This window comes from Fundulus heteroclitus, chromosome 3, assembly GCF_011125445.2.
Source record: "Fundulus heteroclitus isolate FHET01 chromosome 3, MU-UCD_Fhet_4.1, whole genome shotgun sequence".
Lineage (NCBI taxonomy): Eukaryota > Metazoa > Chordata > Actinopteri > Cyprinodontiformes > Fundulidae > Fundulus > Fundulus heteroclitus.
The window spans coordinates 37346917-37356942 of NC_046363.1; the positions used below are offsets into that span (position 1 = coordinate 37346917).

At 37.4% G+C, this 10026-nt stretch overlaps 1 long non-coding RNA gene across 1 annotated transcript; it reads right to left on the reverse strand.

The window, feature by feature from the left end:
* Positions 1–1073: 1073 nt before the first annotated feature.
* Positions 1074–2673, reverse strand: LOC118557911. The gene is made up of 3 exons (XR_004928108.1): positions 2475–2673; positions 1486–1574; positions 1074–1406 (listed from the first exon to the last, which is right to left on the reverse strand). It is a non-coding gene; the product is annotated as an uncharacterized LOC118557911 (long non-coding RNA).
* Positions 2674–10026: the final 7353 nt, after the last annotated feature.

A 10026-nucleotide genomic window follows, 5' to 3' on the forward strand; every position in this document is an offset into this window, starting at 1 on the left:
TGCCAAGAGTTCGAAAAATAAACAGGCTCTCTGCCAGTTGCTCGTCGACGTTCACTACAATTAGCTCACCTCTTCTGTTTGATTTGAAGGCTACTTTACTTTGTCCCACCACACAGCAGCTCCCCTCTGTGCGTGGCCACCGGGCGCCACCTCCTGCAGTGAGGATGAAAAATGTCCTTACTAAAGGTTATTATAGTAGAAGTCAAACATTTCGCTGTGATCCGCAGCAGTAGGGAGCCGATCCATCGAGGATTTTACATGAGCTTAAATTTAATGCATAATAATTAGCATTTTTTACACAACCCAGGGCAAAACTCTTCTCTCAATGGGACGTTTCTCTTTAAAAACCGAGGGTTTCACCAGATTTTACAAGTATTATTTTTTTGGCTTATATTCTTTAGAGATTGGACAATGGATCAAGGGTAAATGATTCCGACATAGCTGTGATGCTAGGCCAAAACTAAATACCTAGAACCAGACAGTAGTTGTATTTAATTATATTTTCTTACACCTTTTTCCAAGAAGACTACGTTTGATTTGAGTAAGAAGAGTTTCGGTCTACTTTTAGGTTGTATGCTAAATTGTATAAATCTTAAATATGCATTTATGGAATAACTGTGACAGTCCTAAATCATGGCTGTTGGGCAATCTGGTCTGTCTAAAAATAGATATATACGTTTTTGTGTGCGAACCTTGCTACTGACCCAATGACCACTAGAGAAAAACATCAGCCTTCCTGCTAAGGCACTGCAAGGATAAGCGGTTTTACACAACAGATGGATGCATGGATCCACAATTTCAGGAGCATCTCAACAAATAAGAACATCATTAAAATGTTAATTTAAATCAATAATTGCATTCAAACGGAGGCACTAGATTCATTGCACACAGATGGATGTACTTCGGGAGTTTATTACTGTTAAACAGAGGATTGTGGCTTACAGCTAATAAAAACCCAACGTTTAGCTTCTGAGAATTTTTGTTAAAGGTCTTTGACCTTTAGCCCACGTCAGATGTTTCTAATGTTCTTCCTGCTTCTTTGACTCTGATGTTGCAGCAATTATAAACACAAACAGATGTTCAGCGTTTATTGTTAAGGTTTTTCACAAATTATGTTCAGCAGGATTAGGCAACAGGTTCCAGGATGTCAATGAAGGTGAGTTTAGCCACAAAGTCGTTCTGGTGTATGGTCTGGTGATGTTTCATCCTTTCTCACTTCCAGGACGGAGCTGGTGAGTGAAGAATCGACTGAAGTTGGACAGTTAGATGAGAGTAGCGAAGGAAGAGGCAAGGGCGCTGAGAGAAGTTACCAAGAGGGTTAATAGGTTATCTCCACACAGACGCAGAGAATCAGGAAGTGGAGCAGAGGAGTCCAGAACATATACATCCACGGAGGAATCTGGTTTCTGTTGGGGGAAGACAAGGGAGATTAGAAGCAGAACTTTGAGGAACAGAGAACAAAGAGACTTTGGGCTTAATCACCACCTTGAGCAAAGAATCTGCTGTTTGTCTCAGGGAGCCATCTTCTCTTCTGAACTCCTACTGATGAGCCTTGATGGGCCACAGCTGTGGGCCTGCACAACGTGAGGAGAAGGAGGAGAAAATAGCAAAACAAATTGCACACATCTCTGAAAATGAGAAGCTCAACCCAAGAACAAATCCTGTGAATCTCAACCTAATTTTTCACCTGGGTTTCCTTTGCATTAAGCTGCCATCGTCCCCTTTGCCTGTCCACCTGTTTCTGCAGCAGCTTTTCCTTTCACTCAATTTTCCATTGACATGCCTGAATACAGCACTCTGTTCACAGTTAGCATGATCGGCACTGGCTGTTTTGTGGCTTACCCTCCCTATGGAGGGCATCCAATAATTTCCCTTATTTGAGCTGCAGCTATGTTTATCTAAAACTCTGCAGTGATGTTATGGATTTAACCTTTATGCAGTAATTTCAAAGCTTGATTTATGTGCAGAATGTGGCTCGCTGTAGTCCAGTTCATGCAGAAGTTACTTTACTTTACTTTTAAAAAAATGCAAGTCGTCTTGTTTCTGGTGAGGTCTTAGTTTTGCGGTTTTTCGTTGTTTTTGGGAGATCAGACCAATTAAAACCACAAGTTGCAGCAGATTTAAAATGCGATACATTCGACAGCCTTGATTCTACGGATGTTTATTGGCTTTACAAATAGTGACAGAAACTGTAGGTTTAACAGTATTGAAGGCCAGATTGCTCGTAAAGTTATCTTGACTTCCTCAGTAGAACTCCTCCCCGATTCTGCAAATTTAGATCGTTCCAGCTGCTGTCAGGTAAGATACTGACTCCTCATAATAGCTCCTACTTTCCAGAACAAAGCCAACAAAGAACGTTGTTCTGTGCTGTGAAGGCTTTTCCCCAATTACATGAGATTATTCTGTTCTTGAAAGCTGAACTTTTTGAAAGCTGCTGCCCCAAATCTCAGAGAACCCGGCCTCGGAGCGCTTACCATGGCGTCGTAGTTAACTTGATTTAAGGCTGAGACGTGATTTTCTGTTGTTTCCTCTTTGATCCCCTGAACATGTCCCAAAAAGGTCCGTATGAGCACACAGAGTTCTGAGAGGACCTAATTTATATGTCGCAGTTCTCAACCCAAAGGGGGAAGTCAGCAGTTTTAAAGCTTCCTCTAGTGGAAAAAAAAAATGAAATCTGGCAAGAACAGCAGCAGTCAGGGTGTTTTTTCCCCTAAGCTTTTCAAATCTCAAAAGACATTATTGGGATTGTGTACAACTGTGAAAGAAATGCCGTCTGTCTTGATTGAGATTGATTTTGCCCCCCCACCCCCTTCCCTATTTTCAAGTACAAGTAAAGATCCGCTGATACGTATATATTTTTCACTGATGGCGTCTCATACTGACAAAAACATTCTAGAGCTGCAGGTTTTAGCAAAAGGCCACAGAGCAGAGCAACAATAGTGATGAGCTGGCTGAAAACGCTGCAGAAAAAAGATGAATTTGGCTTTCAGGGAACAGCTTTAAAGCAGCAGTTCAAAAGTTTGTTTGTGGAAAGCTGGAGGAAGAAAAAGCTAAAGCACGGCCGACTGATTCACACCATGTTAAGAATGGGCTTAAATCCTGCTAATACTCTTTATCTTCTGCCTGCTGTATGTGTTTACATTTAAATATGTTGTTGGTGTCACCTGCAGGGCTAAACAAGCACTGCATGCATCCTAATTTCTTATATATTTTGTAAATTAAAACAAAAGAGTCAACCTCATTAAAATTTGATAGAGAGTTGAAAAAGAGCAGCTGCTCCTCCTGAATTATGTTTGCATGTTTAGTTTTCCGCTACGGTGACATCCAGTGTATTGTTAATAGCAAATCAGCAAAACGGAAACCTCCCTGCCTGGCTTCCACCATGTAGATCAAACACAAAGAGCCAGGGGCTGTAGTAATGATGCAAACTACACAACGAGTTGCTTTTAAAACAAGAAAAACAAAAGGTTTATGTTGCAAAGACAGTGTCAGTACTAATTAAAGGCAATATATGATGTAAATTTACAGAAGCAGAATAAATATGTTTACATAGAGCCATATGGTGTCTTCACACATGAACAACGGATTATTCAGGCAAATATAGATTTAAGCAATTATTTATTGTTTTTATGATACCATTTTGTTAAAGCTAAGGCACCCTCTTAAACACCTTGGCGGACCACAGCTCTTTTCCCCCAGAAGCACTTGATGATAAAAAGGTTCCTTGAAAGAAATCTTTATTTGATGCTGCTCTGACCATTAGGCCACCACTCCCCCATTTACTGCAAAAAGTGAACTAAATGTAAGTAAAATGTTCTTGAAATTAGTGTATTTATCCTTGATTTGAGCGGGCAAGTTCAATGGCCTGCCAATGGAATAAGATTTTTGCACTTAAAATAGGAATAACTCATCTCTGTCATCTTATTTCAAGTGCAGTATATCTAATAATCCTATTTTAGGAGTAAAAATGCTTATTCCATTGGCAGATAATCTTATTTACCTGCTCAAATCAAGGACAAATACACTTGTTTCAACAAGATTTTGCTTACTTTTTGTTCCCTTTTTGCAGTGTTGAAGGAACGACTCCCCCCATTGAAGGGACGACTCTCAAAACAGAAACTATAATTTAACTTTTTTAATCCGAACAATCCAGGGGATTGGTTACAGATTACCAGCGCTGAGGCCCTTGATGTGTATCGACATAGGAAAAGGGAATGAAGAGCCTTCAATGATTATTACATTAACATTTTATAGAATTTAGCTGCACACCAATGCCCGTTCCACCTTTTTCACGTATCTATCACGTATCATACATAGATATCTAACATGGCCTCATCTAATAATTTATTTTTAATCATTTGTGGACAGTCAGGGTGGTTGCGGATGTTTCAGTAAAAGTTTTGATTGCCAGTAGATGGAGGACCGCAAAATATGATCTGTTTTTAGTTTGTATTATTTTACACAAGCCGTCAAAGAGTGCATTATTCACTGTTTACTGTTCATGCTCTTTGGCGATGTTATTTGACATTTCAGTTTGGACTGAATGGCTGCTGTCCAACAATCCTGTGGTCAAAATTTGCGATTCCCATAAAGTCGTTGTCTGCTGTGTGAACAGTCAGGCTGTTCGCCACACATCCCAGTGCCCTTTTGGAAGCCTGTTGCGGTGAGATGTAAAAAGTATGTCTAGTAATTATTTACGAAAAAACATTGTAAATGATATTTGATCTTTGCCATGTTCAAAAATTAATTTGCTCTGATCTCAAGTAAACAAAATCTACAACATATCCCACACCTGCATGATTTATAAAGCTAAGATGAAGTCGAAATCAGAACAAATAGTGTGGGGAAACTAATTGCATTCTTTATTTTAGATTATTTAAGAGCTAAAGTAGCAATCAGCTTTAAAGTTAATCAACAGTAGCAGTTGAAGGAGAATGCCTATTTTCTCTAAAAGCACATGGAAGCATGATTTAGGTTTGCTACCACACTTTTTCCTTCCAATCAACTTTCCATTAATGTAGAAAGTTTAGAGGCAGGTTTGGCTTATTTTTCTCTCTGAACACCACATAGGTAAGTAAACCTTTGAATAGAGCACAGAGGCGTTTCTTTATATACTTGCAGGTTTTGTCAGATTGTATTAGAGGATCAACCTGAAACAGCTTTGAAATTAATCACAATTAATGGATTACTTTTTAGACCAAATATCAGACTTAGATATTGTTTTCAACAGCAACAAGAGAAGGGAAATTACAACTTTATATTACTAATTTTTTTTTTTTTTTATTGAGTATTGATCTTCTTATGACTGCTCTTAGATACTGTATTTTATGTACTTTAGTCAACCTCCTGTTCATCCTTTTTGCTTTCTGAAGCGCTTCAGAACAAGGCAGCTGGACTTTTTCAAGTTGTTAAATCAACACCAGCGCGTTCCCTCCTGGGTTTAACAAGCTGTGTATTCACTCAAATTTAATTTCCTTACATTAAAATGCCATGGTCAAGGAACAATCTGACCTAATTAAGCTGAATGATATTTATCATCACTGAAAAGCTCTTTCCAGAACATTTTGTTGTATAAAAACTTGGTTCTGTTTTAAGAGTGTGAAAGCATAGCAGACAATATGTTTCTATCTGAACAGTTGGGATACGTGTAGGGAAATTGGTTTGCTGATAAATACAAATAGATCAAAGAAAAACCGTCATTTTGCCCGTTTGAAGTGTTTCAACAGTTAAATATACGTAATTAACTCTGATTGCTGACTTTCCTGATGAAACACATCTGAATCCACCATTGTGGCAATTAAAATGAAAATGCAATGAAAACGTCTACCATGCAGATAAGGCTTTTTAAAAATGATTTAAAAAAATAAAAGATGTGTGAAGAAGCTCGGACTGTTCTGCATTAAAGGAAACCAAATCGGGATAAATTACTTCATCTCCTTTAGATCTTTGCCTTCAATTAATTGTTTTGATGATGACATAATTAATTTCCTTTTGACATGCTGATGGATACATTTTAAGTTTGGACATTTTTATTCATTCCATAAATTAACATTTTGCTGCTCTGATAAGCCAGATAACCATGTAAAGGCACGCATTTTGCTCATTTTTCAGGCCTTTCTTGTGCTGTTCTTCACCTTCTTTCAGCAACTGATACCAATTAGGCTTGAGTTCAAACTGGAATTATGATTGTGTTGCTGGGCTTCAAAGACTGACGTCAGACTATCCACAGGGAGTTAATATGCAAACCCACCAGCTTTCAGAAATGAATAAACAAACACTTTCCACTTCTTCTTCTGCCAGACATCTTGCTCTGCTAGAAAAACTGCTTCTGCTGTTCTACCAGGGCCAAACTCTCAGAGTCTTGGGCTTGAGTCAGCAGTGAAGTCCAGAAAATCCGATTTTAAAGAAATCTCCATTTTGTGCAATGGAAGGGTGAAGATTTGCTTCTGTCCATTCATCCATTTTACAAACACGCTCTATGCTATTCAGAGTCGCTGCGGGAGCTGGATCCAAGGAGCCAAACAGCCAGTGGACACCCAGGACAGGTCACCAGTGTCAGAAAAGAAACACAAACAAATAAAAAACCAGCATACGCTTACCTAAGGAACATTTAGAGTCCCCAACACCCCCGCATGTGCATGTGTTTCAGACTGTGAAAGGAAACCTGAATACTCGGAAAACCGTTCTGGATGCACAGAGAAACCATTTGTTTGGTAAACACGTGTCATGCAACAGGGATTTTTTTGTTGTTGTTGATAACTTACTGTATTGATATGATGCAAATGGTGCCTGAAAGTACGCTGTTGTGTTATTTTTCTGTTTGGTATTTTGGATTCATAGCCCTTGACAGGATTCCCTTTTTTTTCACATCCCAAACTCAAACTTCAATTTGCTTTATTAGGAGTTTATGTATACAGACATCAAAATGAGAGTGTAGCGGGAATGTAGTTACTTATATATTTGTTTAGGGGTGCCCTGTCCTTACGACTTTTTGGGAGGGTGTTCACGAACTGTCAAAGATGCTTTAGACTATGATATTGAATTTACCTGTTTTGCGTTTTATTTATGGAATATCTGTATAATCTGACCCAATCTGATTGAACTTGACTTTGGAAAGTTCCCTGAGATAACATGTTTCATAATTTGGCGCTATATAAATAAAATTGAATTGAATTGAATTTAATTGAATTGAATTGAATTGAATATTGATCCAAACTTATCAAAAGTTCATCAATATATTATAAAAAGTATTAATGACAGCAAGCAAAAAAAAAGGCCATAGTCAGTGGATGGCCATAGTTGATAATATCCAGAATATGAAACACCTGACCTTTAACCTGAGACTACAGCACACATGCTTTTTGAAAAGAGGTGACAACCTTTCACCATAACAGTTTTATTCATTAGCAATTTCAGCATCTGTAACGCTTCTTACTTATAAAATTATTTGTTAAACCCTGCAGATTTGGTTTTATTAACATTTTCTCTGGGGGGGGGGGGGGGTTCTTGTTTTTTTTTTGTTTTTTTGTTATTTATATATTTTATTTATATAAAATTTTCTGAAGGAAAAATAAAGTATATAAAAAACAGGTCAACATGAAGTACCATATTATTGTTGAGTGAAAGTAAAATGATCCAATTAACATTTTTTTTACAAATAAAAATCTCAAACGTGTGGCGTGTATTTCCATTCAGAAGGCTAATTAAATAGTGGTTCAAACCACCATACAGCACAGGTGTAACTGTAGGTTTTTGGGGTCATCAGTAGGAACAGATTCTTCTTTTGAAAACACCTAAGACTGTCAAGTTGTATAGACAGCATCTGTGCAAGAAGGGGAACCTCTGCAACACCGAACCGCTTCAGCCTGTAAAATAGTTCTTTCCTTGATTGTCCTGAATTTATCTATCTATCATTTCATACTATGCACAAACCTGGCATTTTGCAAATATTTGTTAATTCTTGTTATTCTGTATTTTTTTGTTAAATATGTATTAATGTATACTTGTGTGCACTTGTGTCTTTCTTCAACCACACCATGACACCTGCGTGGTTTGTGGCAACCTGCAGATGAAACAGATAGCTTTCTTTCAGCAATTCAACAAACTTGTCACTCTTCCACAGAGGCCAGATTTGTAGAGCGGACGATTAATGCTTGTCCTGTCAACGGTTTTTCCATTCTCAGACTCTCTCAGTTACCATGGCTGCTTCTTTGATTCACATCCTTATTGCCCAGGCTGTCAGTTTAGATGGACACCCATCTCTTGGTAAGTTTGCAGTTCTCTGTGTCCATTTTTAGTCAGTGGAATGAACAAAGGATTGTGAGATGGTAAATGCCTGGGATATTGTTTTATAACCTAAACCTGGTTTAGATTTCTTTAGAAACTTCTTTGTTGTGTTTCTCGATGTTCATGGGGCTGTTGAAGCAGTATTCTCAAAAAATAAAATTGTGAGGCTTTCACAGAATAGCTGGATTTAAAGTATATAGAGATTAATTGATGTTGGTCAAAATTTTGAGGATAATTGTTTGAACTGAATGTTATTTAGGGTTAGAGTAAAAGGAGCACACACTTTTCAGAATCCCATTTGAAAAAATTTTGAAGACAATCCTCCTTCCATTTGATGATGTATTTTTATCTGAATTATCAAACTTTTATGTGGGACTATATATATACATAGTGTGTAACGAGAATAAGAATATAAAGGGAGAGAAAGGGATTTAAAATTTAAAGGTTTGATTGTTTTTTTAGGGAAACCTGCTGAAATGTTGTAGTATTTCATTTGTGCACTGGCAATAAATCATCTTTGAATCTTCTTTGTGTTGGTCTACCACAAAAAGCACCAGTAATCTGTGTGGTTGAAAGGTGACACAATGAGAAAACACTCAAAGGACATTCATCTCTTCACTGTAAAAACCGCTGTGTGGAAGCAGTTTATAGCCACAAACCTAAAGTATTAAATCCTTTTCGGTTAACAGGGAAGCATGTGTATAATTTTACTAGAAATGCATCATTTGACAGAGTGTATGCATGAGAACATTTGTCTCAATTTTTCCGATATAAATAATATAATGTATCATCCCTCAGCCCATGACTAATATTATGTATTATTGGTTGTTAAGCTCCTTTATTTTCTTATCTGCAACATGTCTAGATATGTTCGACAGAAGATAATGCCAAAATATATTTCCATACTGCCAGCCTAGTCATTACTTTGGCATTTCTAAAACAAAGAACGACTGTTTTCTTTTTCTTTGCCGCTTTTGACCAGATCAGAGCAGCATGAGGTTTCTCAAAGAAGGGATTTAAAGTAACTGGAGATAAAACAAACTCTTTCTGGGCTCTGTACACACGAGCGCGGGCATTTTGACAAATGCTGGTTTTTCCATGAGGTTACTCTTGCTGCTCACATTCAAATGCAGGTCCTTGGCTCGTGGAAATACGGATAGTCTAACCTTTGTTTATGGTGAAGATTTTATGGTGCAGTTTAATCCTGTTATAACTCAAATCGGTCCAGTTTATTCAGTTCACATTATTGGTTGCACAAATTCACAGCAAATGTCCTTCTAAAGTTATGCACTACATAACAACCTAATGCTATTCAAATGCATTTTTGTGGATCTAAACTTTTCAATGTATGTCTAATTCAGTCCAATGAAGATTTTCTGTCCATACTACAAAAATAAACAGATCCAATTGGTTTGTGATATTTGTTTAATAAACACCATCAATCTATTCAAGTTATATTGAAGTCCAAATAAATGTATGGCAAGGTTATTCAGTATCTTAGTATTTAGAAAATGTAGTTTAAGTTGTGTGGCTTTTATAAAACACATGAGAAGAAAACTGTACACTGAAAACCATCCATAAGGAGGAGGTTCTAGGCTGTGTTTCTAAAAGTCGTCTTGGATTGTTTGAAGGATTTAATGATTTTACGACTGTTTTGAGGATGCACCAAACTACTTTGTTTTCCCCAGTGTCGTGTCTACCAATGTGGCATTAAGAATTGATGTCTTAATGTCAGATAGA